We start from the raw sequence: 18929 nt of genomic DNA on the forward strand, positions 1-18929 counted from the left end.
AGCCCAACCCAGCCATGGGGCTGTACAGAGCATAGATAAGGAGCTGGGGAGAAGCCAGTGAGTCTGAACACAGTGGGGCAAGGTATGGTGGCAGGAGAAGAACAGGAGACCTCAATGCCATATAGTTGGGGGTGGAGGGGACCTTTATCCACACACTGGAGGAGGCTGCTGGCTACTCCTACTTCGCACTACCTCAATAAGCATGGTATTTCTCACAATCTATCATTTGTCTTCGGCCTCCTTTCTATCATTAAGAATGGGATCTTGGAGGAAGGGCTAGGTGGCTAAGAGCTTTGCCGCTCTTCCGGAAGACAGGAGCTGGATACCTAGCCATCAGTCACCCACATTGTGCAGCTCACACGTAGCATTCACTCACACAGACAGGCACATGTGCCTGTAAATTAAAAAGTAAATCCTAAAACAAAGATTAAATATAAGGTTTTATTTATCCATGTCTGTCTGGTGCTGAGCAGAATCACGTAATACAGATACCCAAAATGTTTGTTCATTGCCTATGTTATTACATAGGCAACATTTAACATTGCATGTTTAATATTCAATAGCTCCATGTGCTACACATTTAAGTCATACATAGATATTCGCATCAGTAGTGAAATTTTTACTCTGCAGGCAACTCTATATAGTAATAAAATGATGTGTGCATTTGCAGACATCCTTGCAGTTTCTAAAACTAAAAACTCAGAGGTTTGGAGAGCAGCAGGGCTATGGCAGACCACTCTCAACTCAGTACAGTCTGAAACAAAATGTATAGTTCAGGGGAAATAATGAATTTTAGGTAAGAACATCAGCAGTTAATATGCATGCTGCATTTTTAAATAAAAAACAAAGAAGAAATACAACAGTGACTTCAGGACCTGAATAACTTTAAGGTGATGTTTTGAAAATGAAAAGGGTGAACCGGGCGTGGTGATTTACTCAGGAGGCAGAGGTAGACAGATCTCTGTGAGTTCAAGGCCAGCCTGGTCTACAAAGTGAGTTCCAGGTCAGCTGAGGCTATAGGAGACCTTGTCTCAAAAAGAAAAGAAAAGAAAAGAAAAGAAAAGAAAAGAAAAGGAAAGGAAAGGAAAGAAAACTGACTCTCCCTCTTCCAGCAGCTGTCAATTAAAAGGAAAGGAAAGGAAAGGAAAGGAAAGGAAAGGAAAGGAAAGGAAAGGAAAGGAAAGGAAAAGAAAAGAAAAGAAAAGGGTGGAAGTTGAGAGAAAACGGTTGAGGTGAGGGGAGGGTTGGGGCTGGTAGGTTATAGAAATGTGGACAAGTCTCCTCAGGAATTACAGGTGAGAGAGCATCTGCAGGCTTTGCTAAAGTGGAGCTGAGGTGGACAGCCTTGCATAACCTTTGCGTGGGGTTCAGGGAAACCTCCCCAGACTGCACATGGCCACACTAAGCCAAGGGGAAGGGCATGGAGCAGGAGGCACATGGGCAGTGAAGTCCACTGTGGTGTACCCTGCTCAGCTGTCAGAGCACTTTGCATTCCAGCTGCTGGTGCTCAGTAGTGTAGAACATTCAAACCAAGGATACATCTGCATTTAATTGCCATCATTCCCTATATGCCTTAGAGATGCGAATCTGCCCAGGAAAGGAGTGCAGTAGGACAAATGATGTGACCAGCTCTACAAGTCCTTGGGTTCTGCACCTGCAGATGTGACTCATCACAGACCTAAACTATTTGGAAGGGGGATCACATGTGTGTCAAATATGTATAGACCTTTTTGTTGTCATTGTGCAATAAAGTACATCAACTATTCACATAGCATTTGCATCCTGTTGGGCATTGTAAGTCACCTAGAGTGACTGAAAGTGTACAGGGGGGATGTGGGTAGATTATATGCAAATGCTATGTCATTCTGTGTGACTTGAACATCCAAAGATTTTAATACCCAGAGAGGGTCCTTTGAACCAACCCCTCATGGGCAGATATAACTAACTGACAAATCAAGGATGCCAACTGACTAGTTGAGATTGAGAAAGATAAACAGTCACAGGGAATTGTGGACTGTCTTTCTCTTCATCCATGAGTCTCTTTGGTAAACTCACCTAATAAGCAGTTTGGAGGAAAATTATATGGAATAGGGTGTCACTAATCAAGAGCATTAAAAAAAAAAAAACTATCTTGTGACATCCCTTCCCCATCTGGACTTGCAGTCTGAGGACAGTAACCCTCACCTGTCTGAAACAGCATCTCCCAAATATCACCGCTAAGCACTGAGGTCATCTGGTCTCCTTGGGAAAGGAGAAGGCTTCTCTCCTGGATGTTTAGCTCTATAGGTGGTGGGCAAGAGCTCAAAATTCCTTGTAATCAAAATAAATCAACCACTGTGATTCAATACAGAAGTTCGTGCGCCCCCTGAAGGGAGGAGGTCCAGAACTGTTGACCTGTGTAACCTTAGGCCTGAGATCACCCACTCACTTCAGCGGACTGCTGTTCCCTCGGCCATTCCCATTATGCGTAGCCTGCCTGCCCCTCACTCTCTCATTTTGTTTCCAAATAGTGTGGTGGAAAGGAAGGAACACAGGTTCCAGAAGCAGACAGAAATGGCTTTGAATCTGTTCTACCACTCACTAGCTTGATTGCCATGGCAGCCAGACTGTCACTTCTGCAGCCTGTTTCCTCGCCTAGAGATTGGGCAGCGACTTCCCTCATGACTGAGAGCATCATAAACCATATTTTGTAGCCTGTGCCCAGGAGTCACCTGTGGGCCTTGTTAAAAATGCAAGTTCTGATTCCACAGCTCAGAGACTGCCTTCCCGGCAGGTCTCAGGTGGTGTGATTTCACTCTTTGCTGTTCAAAAAGACACTGCTGAGTAGCAAGAGTCTAGCTGGAGTATGTCAAGAGCAAGTGTGAGGAGTGTGTTGAGGGCTTAATAAACACAAACTACCACCGTGACAATTCTCTTTACCCTAGTCAAAAGCATCCCTGTGAGAGCAGGAAACCAGTTCGCCTTAGAGTTCATAGGGAAACAAGAAAAAACAAGTTTGGTTTTGAGGGCCCTAGGTGTGGAGAGCAAGAGGAGAGAGTCCCCTCAGCCATAAGCAGACCCACACGTGCCCACAGGTGCCTCCGCTGGCTGACAGCAGAGCCCAGAGCCCAGGCCTCAACTTGTCATGCTGGGAACACATCTGCAGAGCAGGGCACACGCCTGTTCTGCAGCTACAGCTCCCCCAAGGAGGCTTCAAAGCACACAGGATGTGCTTGGCAGGAGTCTCTTAGGGATATAAATGTGCTCTGGGGGCTTTTGTTTTAAGGACTGCAGTATCTTTTCCACTTGAGGCCTGAGAGTTGAGCTTTCCCCTTTGCCTGCATCAAAAGGGGGGCCATGTACAACCTGCTGCTGGAGACACATGCTGAGTGAGGTAAAAGAAGGGCCCAAGCCTCCCTCCACACCCAAGCAATTTGCCTTCCATTTCACTCCCCTAAAAAGCCTGCTTTGCCACAAGCTGCTGACTCATCCAGGGTTAGGGTCTTTTTTCTTCTTTTTCTTTCTCTCTGTGTGTCAGAATTGCCAAAAAAAAAAAAAAAAAAAAAAAAAAAAAAAAAAAACGGGGAAGAAGCCAGGCTTGGTTGTGCATGCCTTTAATCCTAGGACTTGGGAGATAGGGACAGGAGGATCTGAGTTGGAGTGAGGCCAGCCTAGTCTACATAGTAAATTCCAGTTTAGCTGGGGATACAGGGAGACCCTGCCTTTAAAAAAACAAACAAAAAAATGAGATGGCTTAGTAGAGTCACTAAAAGGATGTGCCACATGAGCCTGGTGACCTGAGTTTGATCCCCAGAAGCCTAGAGATTGTGCTTGATACAGTTTCTGTTGTCTGCAGGTCTCCACACACTGGCTGCTCTGAAAGTCTGGCTGCAAGATTCCCAGGATGTAAGCAACACACAGTGGATACTGGTGAGTGATGCTATGTTTGACCATGTCCATTGTAGCCTAGGTTGATGTCCAGGAGGGGAAGGAGATGCATGAGAAGGGGGACTACAAACTCTGTTTCTATCCACACACACCTGGACACAACACAGAGCCAAGCTTCCAGATGTGGAACCCCTCGGAATCTGCTAAGTTCCTGCCAGAATTTCCCCCAGAAGCCACTGAGCCTGCAGCTGGCTGCCTGGCCCCTCTCTGCACAGATGACAGCAGCTCAAACTCCCAGGCCGAGGACACGTGCTTAGAGTTGCATTCAGAGAAATAACCTCACAGCAGAGATGGTGCTTTCTGGCTCACACCAGTTGGCAAAACATAGCCCTGAGGAGACAGTGCAAGGGAGGCAAGAAAGCCAGCCTTGCACAGCTAACGCACTGGCCCTGGAAGGAGCAGGTGGACAGCTGTTGATGACTTAGCCTAAGCAAAACTCCCTGACAAAAGTGCTGTGCTCAGATGCAGAGAACATCTTGGTGAGTAGTGAGCTCCCTGTCCATGGAAAATGTTGAAGTCAGCAACTTCGATGAGAATAGTGTTTTGCATTCTGTTCTCTGGTGATCTAGAACCCTTGGGGGGCAGAGCATAGAAGGAGAGGAAAGATAGAAGTAAAAACAGAGGAGGGCGCCATCATAAACTCTCAGGCTCCCTCTGCTTTGGGTGCCTGGCTTGCTGCTAAAGCCACTGGATCCACTGACCTTGGGTCTCTCCTGAACCCCAATGACCCAAGCCAGCTGCTCCTCAGCTGATGCCATGCCACCCACTTGCATGCTTGTGACCCCAACCACCTGGTATATATGATGGGTGGGCAGTGCACAAAGCATGATTACTATGGGGGCTCTCGGGAGACTGCTCCCACTTGCTGCTAGTTATACCATCAAGGGGTTTGGCCCCAGATCCTGACCATACAGACTGAAAGAAAAGGCTTGGGAAACATGTGACAAAGGCCACCCAGTTCCCAGAACCCTCAAGAGGCATAAATGGATAAGGTCCTGGTAGGTAGCTGTCGGAGAATGTCAACTTGACTTCACCCAGAGTCTCAGGCCCTTTGGCAGGGGCAGAGCCTGTATTATACACTCAGATGGCCAAACTCCTACCTGCTGAACAGGAGAAAAACTGGGCCCCAGACCCAAAGGAGAACATTAGGGAGGAGGGAGACCCAGGATGCAGGAGAGGGTGTGTGTGGCCAGCCGCTATAGTCTGGGCTCAGGTAGAGTCATAAACATTCTCCAGGCCCTGGAGGGCAAAGTGCTATAGGGGGCCAAAGATGGTCCTTCTTTCTTGGAAACCGGTGGCCTGGATAAAAATCAAGTTTGACCCTGGCTGTACACAGACTGCACATTCAGCTGAGTCCTGGTTGCTGTATAAGGGCAGAGAGGAAGAGGAAGGAAGGGGAAGAGCAGGGGGATGCTGGACAGTGACTATGAGAACATAACCTGTTGCACCCTTAGCAGTCTTCAAGCAGGAGCTGAGTTGTGAGGACAGGGCCTTCCATGCACAGGCCCTGACACACAGTAGATGATCAGCAAGTGACAACTGAATAAAGTGATGAGAAGGGAGTCCAAGAAGGGGCTACCCGTGCTGAAGGGCAGGGCCCCCTGGTATAGACTGTCAGGTTCAAATCTGGCTCTCCGCTAGCTTCATGGCCTTGGGCAAGTTGCCAGCCTCTCTGTGAATTGGTCTCATCTGTGCTCAGAGGACAGGGATAGAACTTACTTTACCCTGTGGCTGTGAGGAGTCAGTGAATTGATTGGTATAAAGCCGCCTGTCCACATGCCAGGACATAACTAGCATTCCATAACTTTTATCCTCATCCTAATATGGGACAGGCATCGTGTTGGGTAGGAGGTAAAGCAAAGACCCCTGGGATAGGTGCAAGATGGGGTTGGGAAATAGTTACTTGCTCCGAGCTCATTTTCCTAAACAGAGATGCTGCCATTCCCTCTACGGGGTGGAGTATTACTCCTGCCATCTCTCTTCCATGGTCCTTTCCTGTTTCTGATGTTGATCCGAAATCAGAGATGGCTCTGCATCTGTTTCTAGCTGCAGGCCCCAGGGAATACCATGTGGTTCCTTACAATGCCCACTTCTCCTTCTTCCCCTGCAGAGGGGGGCTTGAAAACTGATAAGCAGAAAAGAAAGATTCCATTGATACAGATGGAAGATCATTTAAGCTAGAGTTTGGGTGCATGTTCACAAGTCCCCGCCCCCATTTTGTGTCCATTTCTGGGCCGTTCCAAGTAAGATCTGGCTGTTCCCTAGGCTAGAAGATAAACAGCTTCTCAGTGGATTCCCAGAACAATGCCTCGCTTGACAAAAGGCACCACCCACCACCCCTGGACTTTCAGATAAAAATTGCATTTGCCTGACACACTTGTCAAGGTCATGTTTCTTACATTTTCAATAGGCCTAGGAGTGTAGCATGAGCTTGCTGAGGGGGCAGGGCTACCTTGAGGCTCCATTGCCCCATCTCATCCTATAGTTTGAATGTAGGATCAAAGTGTGAGCTAAAATGTTTATGGCACAAGCGCAGTCCTGTGCCCATCGGCTCTAAAAGCATAGCAGTCACTTTCTGCCATACACCTGCAGGTATCTGCCAAGTAGCCACAACCTCACTTAGGTGGGAAGAGAATAGGCAGCTTTGCTCCTGTTTGAAATGGCCGCAGAAGTTGAATGGCAGACATTTCACTGCACTTCTGGGGAACAAACTCTTCTTCAGAGTTTTAGATGTGTCATGAGAACAGCAACAGGGCCACCACACTGGAGAGTGGGGCCAGAGTAAGAAAAATGTGAAGGAAGAGTGGAGCCTCATTCCTCTTCTCCCCTGCCCATGGAGACATGGGATGACTCCTGGCACCCCACCTCCTGGGATTGGGACACATGGAAACAGATTGGCTCCTCAGACAAGGGCAGGGCATGGCCTGCAGCTGAAACAAAAGATGATGATTGTCTAGCCTGGCCTACTATGTTGGGGGCAGAGAGGACTAGGGTAGATGCTCGATATTGCTGGAATGAAGGTAGCCTTGGAAGAGTCATTTAATTTTCATGAGCCTCAGTTTTTTAGCTGCGTAATGAAGATTCATTCAGCCATGTCCAACCTAGAGTGCACAGGACACATGGAGAACACACGGCCGAGGATAGCTATGCATGCAGCCCAACACAAAACCATAAACTTACCTAAAACATCATAATATCTTTCTTGGTGACTTTTTGTGACTCAGTTGCATGGTTCTAAAGCATGAACTTTGTAGACGACAGTGTCATGTTGCAATGTCAAAAGTTTGGACCTGAGTGGAAGTAAGTGTATTGTTGTTAACAACCTGAGAGGGCTCTTGGGACCATACATGTGAAGCGTCAGGAGTTGCGTCTGGCACAGAGCAGGTGCTGGTGGCATGAGCTTCCATTGCCTCATATTGACACTGATGTTAAATTCAGGGTTAGTGTGTGTGCTGTCACCCAGGGGTGATGTCCAGCATGGCCTACCAAGGCACAAGCACAGGAAGGTCAAGTGCATTTGGGAGTCACTGATGTGTAGACCAGTGCTGACCATCCTGGCAGTGTGTGCTTAGGGAGGGGAGAAATGTGAATTGCTTTCATTCTTTGCAAGTTTTAAGTCTTTATCCCAACTGTGGCACATTTCCCTCCCCCCTGCTCTAGCCTTCCCACCCTCCTGGCCTATGAAAACCTGTGAGGCAAGTGTCCCCACTACCGAAGGGCTCAGGCCACATTCCTCAGGCCTTCTGGGAGGAATGTAGAGGGACAGACAACCATGAAAGAGGGAGGTGAGCCCAGAAGGTGACCACGTTCTCCAGAGACAGCTCAGCAACAGGTGACAGCTGCATAGAGGAGAGCCCAGAGGTAGCACCGGCATTTAGGAGGCAGGACCCAATGCAGCAGGGGACCGTCAGGACATGCAGCCACCCCATCCCACCTCAGCATAATGGACCTGCCATAAGACCCCACCATATAAGCATTGACTGGGTCCTTCTACCCATCCAGGTGCAAGTTCAGCAGCATGAGCAGTTCTTTGCTCCTTCCTCTAGTGTTAGAAGTGGACCAGATGTATCTAGGTGAATAGGAGAAATGGGGAGAGAAGCAAGGCGTGGTCTTCCACCTTGCTCTGTTGTTCATTTCACACTTTGCCCAAATGGTCCTGCCCCAACCACATTCCATGCTATTTCGGAGACTAGAGTTTATTGATCCAGGAAATTATTTCAGCCAACACTGGCAGATAACAACACTTAAGTGCATATTTGAGTATACCAGAGTTTTGGTTACAAGAAAGAAATCCTGAATACAAAACTAAAAGGCAGTAGGTATGATGGGAAAGTATGACCTGCTCTGGCTTTGAGCCCAGCTTGACCTAAGCAGTGTCAGTAGGTTTCCTCTCTCTTTATTCCTAGACTCAGCCTACTTCACACAGACAGGTTCTCCACCTGCAGCCAGGACCTTCTGTCCACATCCTCTGTGGAATGAGGGCTTTCCTCCCTTCTGACCTGTCCCAGCAATGTCTTGAGTCAGAGACACCTGGCTCACATGTCCATCTCTGAGCCAGCTGTAGTAGTCATGTGGCAGGCTATGGTGCCTGGCCAGACCTGCTCACGTGCTCCTTCCGGGCATTATGGGACACATGGCCTGAGAATGGTTGTGGGGAATTGGGGAAAAAGAGAAGATACCAACCCCAGCATGTCATGTGTTCAGCCCTGCAAGGCAGTTGGTGCCCAAGTTATAAGAAAGGGATGATTGATGTGACTTTCATACTCAGAGCAGACCCAGTGGGGAGCAGAGAACTTGTCTAGACCACACAATGAAGCCTGTGAGAAATGTTCTCACAGAAGTGATATCCCACATGTGAATCCCCTGAGTAGCACACTACCCACACCCTGTTGTAACTATGTGCAGATGTGCTGTCTTCTCTTGGGAATTTGGCAATGTCATCTGGCCACTTCTTCTCCGCTCCCCTGTGGCCAGTAGGCATCCATCCATAACTGACCCCTGTCCAGGACTCTGTCAAAAGTCATCAGCTGAGCAGTCTTAGACTGAGCATGCCCAGAGATCCCTCACCCTTCAGCCTGTGCAAATGCCATCTGTGGTTCAGAAAGCATCCCAGCTCTGGCATAGTCCCCAGTTTATATCATGAACAATAGTATATTCATTTCCAATCACTGCTGGAGCAGATTCCCACGCAGATTCCCACAAACCTAACATAAACCCATTGCCTTGCTTACTGTTCTAGAGGACAAGCCTCAGGTGGGGCTCCCTAGGCTGAAATCCAGCTGTGGTCCTTTCTGGAGGCTCTAAGAGAGAATCAGTTTTCTTACCTTTCCAGCTTCTGGTGGCCTCCTGCATTCCTTAGCTCATGGCCCCTTTCCATCTTCAAGGCAATAATAGCAGCGGAGTTTTCCTCACACAGCGTGACTCCAACTCTGACGCTTTGGTCTCCACCTTCCATCTTTAAGGGACCCTGTGATTACACGGTGCCTGCTCCCTCACTCCAGAATAATCCCTTTATTTCAGAGTCAGATAATTAGCTGTCTTAATTATGTCTGTAAATTTTCATTCCACTTTTCCATTTCAAGTAACATATTCAGGGTTCTAGACTTAGGGTAGGGCATGGCTATCCCTGGGGGTTCATTTTTCTGTCTACCTCAGTTATTCTAATCATCAGTTCTAGGACTTAGCCAGCATGTGCCTAGTTCCATGTACTTAACACATTCTTATAATCACCCAGAAGGAAATACAGCAAATATAGGCACAGACAAGTTCATCACTTCCAAATTACAGACCCAGCAAACAGTGCAGTCAGTACTAGAACAGAGATTTGCTAGACCCTAAAGTCTGTGTCCTTGACTAGAAGGAAGGCCAGCAGCATCAGGATCCTGTCACAATGGAGATTCTTCACCACAGGAAAGACAGATGAGGAGGTGAGTCTTTGTCAGGTGCCAGACTAGCTGGAATTCATCTTGGGCCTATCCCTCCCATCTTGACCTTGCGTCAATCACCCACCTCTATGTGCCTACCTTTTCTCAACTCTAAAATGAACATATGAAGCTACATGAACCACCAGGGCTGGTTTTATTTTTATTTTCAAGGTCAAAATCCTAGACCCATGTTTCTCTTTTTTATAGACGCCTTCAGCTCGTATTTTTGGGTAAAGGAGGAGGCGCCTTATGCATGTGTCTCCTTTTACTTTGCTCTTTTTCCCTGTATTTCCTCATAAGGCAATTATGTGGGGAGGGGGTCGTCCTGCTTATGCCTGTCTTTGTGTGGCCTGTGAGCTAAGAATGGTTTTGTATTTATAAAAAGCACTGCAAAATCAAAACAGAACAAAAAGACTAATGTTCTACAGACATTGTGTATTAGTCCATTTTCTGTTTCTATAACAAAATGCCCAAGGCTGGGCAATGTACAGAGAAAAGAGATTTATTTACTTCACAGTTTCAGAGGCCAAAACGCCAAGATCAAGTGCCCTAATAGATTTGGCATCTGGAAAAGTTTTCCTGGTATATATCATCCCCATGACAGGAGCATGTGTGGAAGAGACACATGATAAGACAGGAAGCCAGAGAGAGGGAGTCAGGCTTGCTTTTATTATAACGCCTTGCTCTCAGTAGAACTACCAGGGCTCCCACATGAGCTGCATTAATCTCTTCCAAGGGCAGCACTCCCAATGACCTAGTCGCTTTTCATTAGGCCCCACCTCTTAAAAGTCCCACCACCTCAATGTCACAATATTGGGGATCAGTCTTCCAGTGCATGACCATGTGGTGGACATTCTCACAAACCACAGAAGATTGCCCCTTCCAGGAAAAACATACTAACCTTAGAAAGAACCTAGGCTGTGGTGTCACCCAGATCTGCATCTGGGTGCTACCTTGGATGGTCAGGACGCAATGAAATCACCTTGGAGCCTCCCTTCAGTAGCAACCACAGCAGCAATGCCTATGGCAGTAGTAGAGGGGGTAGTTGGGATTTGGGGAGAACCATCTTCTTTAATCCCCTCAATCCCCTCAGACATAAGGTCAACATAGCTGTAGGCCCTCTTATGTGTGTGGAGACACAGGCTTTGGGGAGCAAGTCACTCCCCACAGTTCCACAGTGAGGTGACACAGAGCTGGGATTCTACCCAGGCCATCTGGCTTAAAAGTTTCCTACTCTGCCTCCCTGTTGTTGCCACTAGCTCTCCCTACAGGCAGGAGAAATCTTTGCACGTCTTCTCCCCGTTGGATTCCCTGGCTCTTTTCCCCCAATTTTCTGGCAAGACTCCTTTCTACTGTAAAAGGGCAAGTGAAAAACAGAAGATGTGTCAGAAACAGCTGACACATCATCTAGAGTTTTGGTTTTGCCAATCATTCATTTGTCCATCCAGCTATGCATCCATCCATGCATCCTTCCATGTACCCAAAAAGCACAAACCAGTCCCAGGACCTGCATATTTGGCCCCAACAACTACAAAACCCAAGTCCTGAATGTTCCAGAGTCATTGTCACTAGATAGCTCAAAGAGATGCTCACCACATAGTGCAGAGCCCTTGATTAATACGCTGCAATTTGGGCAGCACTAGGCAGTTCTGGTACCCCCAACCCCGTTACCATGACGACATTATTTTAACAAACAGCTCCTTAATATTTAATGAAAATTACGCCCTAGTAGGCAAGCAGAACAACTACACTACAAAAGGGCTTAGAGAGGTCCATAAGGACATTTTTGCACAAAGCCATCAGTTCTCCTGATCCCTGTATGCTGTTTGTCACCAGAAAATGCAAATGCTCTGGGGCTAGGAGCCATCATGATGCCACACATGGGTTACGCATCACACTTGAAGGTTGTCACTTTTTAAAATGCAGGATGTCACAATGGCTCCAGGAGGACAGGCTAGCATGATAGCATTATTAAACACTGCATTGTATGCCGATCTGCTAATTTCCCCCCTTCTCGTCTGAGGCTGTTCAAAGCCTGTTTGCTTCCTATGTCTTAGTCAAACTGAATTGTAAAACAGTGCCTGCAAAGCCCAGAGCGTGCGTGCCAGGGTGAGAATCAGCCTGCGCCTCCTCGTCAAAGCACCATCTGCTCTACCCACTTGATTCAGTATGAAGCAGGTGCGGAGGTGAGGTGATCCAGAGCTCTGCCCTCAAAGGGACACATCAAGAGAGAAAAGACCACCCTCTGGCAGCTTCCATCACCACATACTCTGTGTGCTAGATCCTATGCTAAGTACTTGAACACAATAATTCTATACATTCTAGATCCTCAATGAGAAAGATGGATGGATAACTAAAGTTGAGAATGAACAATGTGGTGGTCTCTTAGCTGTGTGATCTTAGGTAAGTTACTTAAATTCTCTGTGCCTCGGTTTTCTCATCCATAAATTAGGGATATAACAGTATCTTCACTAACAGTTGCCATGAGGTTCAAGATGCAATGAACATATGAGAAGACCTAGATAAATAAAGTACTTAAAATACTTAAAACAGGGGGCATGACATGATGACAAGCATGAAATAAATGCTAGCTAGGACTTCGTGTTCCCATGGTACCATACATACAGCTACAACAACTAGCATGTAAGGAGTGCTTACTGTGCCCCAGCCACCAGGCTGTGTTGAAGTTGTACTACCACAAGACATTTTCACATGCAACTCTATGAAGCAGACACTATCCTAGTCATTATCTTCACCTTGCAAACAAGAAAACCGAGGCTCAGAGAGGCTGGGGGGCTTGTCCACAGTCTGAAGGCCAATCAGAGGGCAGTGGAGTTGGTCTGTCTGAACTTTGTACCCCATCGCAGTGTCACCTGTATGCACACAAATGGTATGGTGGAATCACAGGACCTCAATGGCGGACTCTCAGGAGGATTGCCTAGGAGCTAGCTGTCCATGTCTCAGGAGTCATGCATGTCGATGGGCAGGGTGGGACTCGAGCTTGGAGGAGCAACTGTTAGGAGGTGCCTGCAGCGGGAGACCCCACTACATTTGAAGACAAGAGTACAATCTGGCTCAGCTGTTAAAGAGGCAGATTCTTGGCACCAGCTAGGAACTTGCTTTAAACAAATATGAACCTGTTGATTTAAAATATACGTTGGATTTTTACTAAAACAAATGGATTGGGAGAGGAAGAGAGGCAGAAGGGAAAGAGAGAAAAACTTGTAGTTTTCTCTTTCCTCCTCTCAGGGTTTCATTGAGAGGAACAACATGAAAATGTCTGTATGGGCCGTGTGTGTGTGTGTGTGTGTGTGTGTGTGTATGTGTGTGTTTGTGTGTGTGTGTGTGCGTGTGTATGTGTGTGTATGTGTTTGTGTGTGTGTGTATTTGTGTGTGTATGTGTGTGTTTGTGTGTGTTTGTGTGTGTGTATGTGTTTGTGTGTGTGTATGTGTGTGTTTGTGTGTGTATGTGTTTGTGTGTGTGTGTATTTGTGTGTGTATGTGTGTTTGTGTGTGTTTGTGTGTGTGTATGTGTGTGTTTGTGTGTGTATGTGTTTGTGTGTGTGTATGTTTGTGTGTGTGTGTGTGTGTGTGTAAAATAACATCTCTTGCCAATTACTTCCCAGAGCAAAGAAACAGGCCTAGAAAAAGGCAAGTTCAAATCATACAGCAGGCAAAGTCATGGCATGCTAATTTTTAAAAATCCTTCTCCAGCTGCTTTGGTTATTTTTACCATGGTAGTGCTTTCTAATAATCTCACAAGCCTTATTGGTGGACAGAAAAACACATTTACTCAGCTCCCAGATCTTCAGGGTTAAATGAGCTCAGCATCTCTGGGTTGAGATGCTTCCACATCTGAGGTCAGTTTAGGAATCTGCGGTCTTTGTTGGCCATGTCATTTGACATTGATGGTGAGCTGCTTGACCTAGGGTGACCTCAGCTGGAATGAAAAGAGACAGCTTTACCTGTCATTCACCCCACAGCAAGCTCACTAGGGCACAACCTCATGGAAATGACCATGAAGCAAGGATACAAACAGAAGGTGCTAGTGTCTGTTCATGCCGTGGCTTCCATCCTTCACCAACAATCATTGTGCCAAAGCCAGTCACATGACAGAGCCACAGTGGGAGGGCTCCACCAGGCTGTGTCACAGAACATGAATACAGGGAGGTGTAATGACAGGGAATATCACAGCAAAGGTAGCATGGATCATAAAATCTACATGGTAAACCCATAGGGGAGGCGCCTCAAAGACAGACTGGTGATGTCCACAGTTTTTCTTCTGCTCCAAGAGTCACCAGTGAACTAGTCCTCAAAATGAGAGCTCCATGCAGGGCATTTAAATTTTTTCTTTTCTTTATTTTTATTTTATGAGTATGTGTGTTTTGCCTGCATGTATGTAAGTGCAACTACGTGTGCAATGCCCACAGAGGCCAGAAGAGGGTATCAGATTCCCCTGCAACTGGAGTTGGTGTCCATGTGGGTACTGGGAACTGAACCTGAATCCTCTGCAAGACCAGACAGTACTCTTGAACCAGCCTTGAAGTCCCCATGAAGGGCATTTAAGCCAGCATCTGCATCTTCTATACCACAGCAGATCCCCAGCCCCAGGTACCAGGTAGAACCCACTGCAAGAGGAATGGGGACCTGGAATACTTTCCGTAGGACCAGAGTTAACTGTGTTACTTGTCCCAAGTGGCTTTCCTGCAGAAGCTAGCCTGGGAACTCGAAGTCAGCTTTGTGCCACCCCACAGGTACCCAAGGTTTGCCCTAGAAATGTAGGGAAAATAAAGGGAAGTTCTACCTTTTTTTTTTTTTTTTTTTTTTTTCACTGTGGAGACCATGCTGGCCTTGAACTCACAGAGATTCACCCGCCTCTGCCTCCCAAGTGCTAGGATTAAAGGCATGTGCTACCATGCCTGGCCAGGGATTCTTTTCCATGTGTGCCTAACACCTTGAGTAGATTTTATACTTGATCCTTTCCACAGAAATCAAAACTAGTATTATCCTCATTTCACAGATGGAGAAACAGAGGCCCAAAGTGTTTAAAGGAACTCCACAGGGATGAAGCCAAAATAGTACCCTAGCTCAGTCGATTTCTTACCACCAATGTCCAACTGCTCTGTCAACTGCCTCCCACAGCCTTGCAGCTGTGTTCAAACCCTGATTGTGTCCCCCAGCAGACCTGTACCCTTGGACACACCGTGTACCTTCTCTAAGACTTTATGTGGGAAGAATCTTACACCCTGATAAGGTTGTCACAAGAAGCAAGAGAGTTTAAAATTACTAAGGTTTTGTAATGCTACCCTGCACTTGGGGGTATACCCACTTGCTCTCAATGAATCTGAAAACAATATGGAGAAACATGCTATGGTTATTGCATTTTCTTGTTTCACACATATGTGCATGCATATATGCTTGCATGCATGCAAGCAGGCCTGTGGAGGCCAAAGGTCAATCTCAGTGTCATTATTAAGGAATCATTCACCTTGTTGTTTGAGACAGGGTCTCTCTGGGACCTGGAGCTTGTCAATTAGGCTAAACTGGTGTGGTCAGCAGCCCCTCCCCTCAAGGATCCTCTTGTCTCTATCTTGCCATTTTTACATGCGATCTTGGGATTGAACTCAGGTCCTCACGCTTACATAGCAAGCACTTTACCAACTGAGCTGTCTCCCCAGCCCCAGCATGGTTGCTCATTGCACTTTCAAAGGGAAGAACCTAAGGCCCAGAACAGTACGTGGCTTCCAGAAGTCCCACCATGGTGGAGCTAGGATATGAACCAGGCTGTCTATCTGGTCCAGCATGGGTACTCTTACCTCCTTCTGCTCAGTAGGAAAAGGCCCTTTTATAAAAAGCACTGCAAAAATCAAAACAGAACAAAAAACTAATGTTCTACAGACATTTTGTTTTAGTCCATTTTCTGCTTGTATAACAAAATGCCCGAGGCTGGGCAATGTACAGAGAAAAGAGATTTATTTAGCTCAAAGTCCCTTTGAAACGTGGAATCCAGCTGCCCCACGTGACTCTTGGAAGCATGAGTAGAAACCATGCCATAGGCTGAGGGGCATGTAAACACAATGCTATTTGGGCATCTGGTCTTCAGACCATGGGAACTCAAGCTAGGTGGTCCTGTGGGTGCTGGGAACTGAACCCGAATCCTCTGCAAGACCAGACAGTACTCTTGAACCAGCCTGTGTTTGTGCCCAAGAAACTACCTAGAAGAGACAAGTGCCTGTGCAAAATTCAAGTGCCATGAACCGGAGTGACTCAGCTTGGTGGTTAATCTTCATTCTCATCTTGGAAAAATCACCTAGGAGACACACTGCTGGGCATGTCTGTGAAGGAGTTTCCAGAGAGACTCAACTGAAAAGGGAAGACCCACCCTGAATGTGGGTGGCAGCATGCTGTGGGCTGGGGTCTCAGACAGATTAAAAAGGAGACCATGAGCTGAGCAACAGCATTCATGTCTCTCTGTGTTCTGCTGGGAAAGCAGACTCGGTGTTGACCACCTACCTCTCCCACCAAGGTGGATGTTGTCCCTTCAAACTGTGAGCAAAAATAAACCCTTCCTTCCTTAACCTGCTGCTTACCAGGTATTGAGCCACAGCAACAAGAAAAGTAACTAATCCTCCCAGAGAGCTGTGGCATCCTCTAAGTCCCAGAGGTTGACACTGACACCCAATGACCAACTTGACAGAGGTCCTCTGATACAATGTAACATTGCTGACAGGATATTCTCTGGCATGGGTAAAAGAAGCCAGGCTGTTGCACTCAGCCTCTACCCTCCTCCTCCATGGCCTGCCTGTACATAAAGCCCTGTGAGAACCTTGACCCTGCAGTTCTGTCTCTTGAGGAAAACTGAAGCCAGAGCAAGGGTTTGGTTACCCACCCCTGGGGGAGGCAAGAAAGGTAAAGGATGACACTAACTAATCAGAATCTGGTCAGATTCTGGCATCTTTTTGTGTTGATGGTTATGACCAGGGTAACCTGGAGCAACTGAATCACTTCTCTGCCTCCGTTTGCTCCTCTGTAGAACAAGGGTGAGCGTACTTAGTTCTGAGAGCTTTCTGAGAATCCAGCAAGTGAGTCCACATCACTTGCTCAGAATTGTAGCTGGGCACACCTGGGAGGAAGCACCTGACTTGACATTGTTGTGTGTTGCTGAGACAGTTTGACAGATGTCACTCACCTGCCATGCCATGACCATCCCTTTTTAGAGTCCTTGTACTCATAGGTAAAGTAGACCCACCCCTCCTCCTTACAGTTTCGAGCTACTAAATTTAATGTGCTAAGCACCCAGATCTGCGTTAACCATGCAAGAAGGATGCAGTATATATCTAAGGATACTTGACTAAGCCGTAGACATAACTAACAAATCCATCTCCTCACTCCCGTGCCTCCCCAGCCGAACTGGAACAATTTCTGGCTTTCACTCCCCTCAGGGAAGAGCCTGGTGCTTGGTGGGACCTGGTGTCCTAGAGCAGAGACAAAGACAGAGAGAGAGACAGAAAGGGATAGAGGGAGAGAGAGATAGAGAAGAAGAGAGATACAAAGAGAAAGGGAGAGAGACAGAGATAGGGAGAGAGAGACAGGGATGGAGAGGGAGACAGAAACAGAGAGACAGAGACAGAGAGAGACAGAGATACAGAGAGAGACAGACAGAGAAGAGAGAGAGAGAGAAAGGGTGAGAGAGAGAGAGAGACAGAGAAAGACACAGAGAGCAAGAAGAGAGAGAGAGAGAGAGGGAGAGACAGAGACAGAGAGATAGAGATAGAGAGAGAGAGGAGGATTTGCATGAGTTTGAGGCCAACCTAGGTTACATAGTAAGCTCCAGACCAGCCTGGGAAAGACCGGAGAGAGAGACAGAGAAAGACACAGAGAGCAAGAAGAGAGAGAGAGAGACAGGGAGAGACAGAGACAGAGAGATAGAGATAGAGAGAGAGAGGAGGATTTACATGAGTTTGAGGCCAACCTAGGTTACATAGTAAGCTCCAGACCAGCCTGGGAAAGACCCAATCTCAAAATATCTCTCTCTCTCTCTCTGTCTCTCTCTCTCTCTCTCTCTCTCTCTCTCTCTCCACACTTAGTTTTAGTCTTTGTTTAATTCCCCTCCTCCTTTTTAAGACAGAGTCTCACTATGAAGGTCTGGCTGACCTGGGACTCATATGTAGACCAGTGTTGTCTAGAACTCACAGAGATCCGTTTTCCTCTGTCTCTTGAGTGCTAGAAATACAAAGGCTGAAATCCCAGCATAGATGTGGGAAAGTGGGTAAGAAATCCCAACCCAACCTAAGGAAACTGTGGCAACTGATGGTGCCTGCTGGGATTGGGGGGAGACAATCTCTTTCAAGGATAGGACTCTTGGTAAGTTAATCAGGCTCTAGCAGATGGACCCACACTGAAGGACATTTGGGGACACAAATTAGACTCTATAGGCCTTATTATGTATATAACAGAGTACATTAAATTGGGCGGGGGGGGCAATAAGGAGAGGTTCAAATAAGGGAGGGTATATAAATGCCATCAAATTACATTGTATGAAAATCACAAAAATTCAATTAAAAAGGTTTTTAAAATATGAAAAAAACAGAGGCTGAGAAAAAGTTGATAACACTGTGGAGGACATGGCAGGGCTGTGGTGGGAGACTGTGCAGTTCCAGGCATGAATTAGACCAAGGCAATGGCAAGTGAGAAAAAGCATACACGGCAATGCAGTGTTCAGCTGCCCCATCACTCCAGCTAGTTGCTATGACACATGGGAGTCTTTGGAATGGCTGTGTAGAACACAGTTACATGATAATTCAGCATATGTGTCCCCTAAAGCACCACACTATGCAAAACAGCACATGAGAAAGCACAGGACTATGGGTAAGACGTGGTTAGGGACATAATACTGTAAATAAAAACCCGGCTGACAGTAACAGCAGCATGGTGTTACAGGTCACCTGTGGTTTAGAAATGCAACACAATGCAAGGAAAGTACAGCTTTACCTACAGGAAAGACCTGATGCTTGAGGATCTAGTGCCAGAAGGGCAGCAGCCTGTGAGTTACTGGGAAGTGATGGAAAGATGGTAAAA

The 18929-nt window shown here is 46.9% G+C and overlaps 1 protein-coding gene across 4 annotated transcripts in view; it reads left to right on the plus strand.

Annotated features, from left to right (window-relative positions):
- The window catches only part of Zhx2 (zinc fingers and homeoboxes 2), a 174263-nt gene that overhangs the window by 76334 nt on the left and 79000 nt on the right, over window positions 1–18929 (plus strand). For all 4 annotated transcript variants that reach the window (XM_029565870.1, XM_029565868.1, XM_029565869.1 and 1 more), the window contains one exon: window positions 3836–3909. The gene's annotated coding sequence lies outside the window, so the exon portion shown is untranslated. The remainder of the gene's footprint in view (window positions 1–3835; window positions 3910–18929) is intronic.

Source organism: Nannospalax galili, unplaced genomic scaffold (assembly GCF_000622305.1).
Source record: "Nannospalax galili isolate Female #2095 unplaced genomic scaffold, S.galili_v1.0 scaffold17, whole genome shotgun sequence".
Lineage (NCBI taxonomy): Eukaryota > Metazoa > Chordata > Mammalia > Rodentia > Spalacidae > Nannospalax > Nannospalax galili.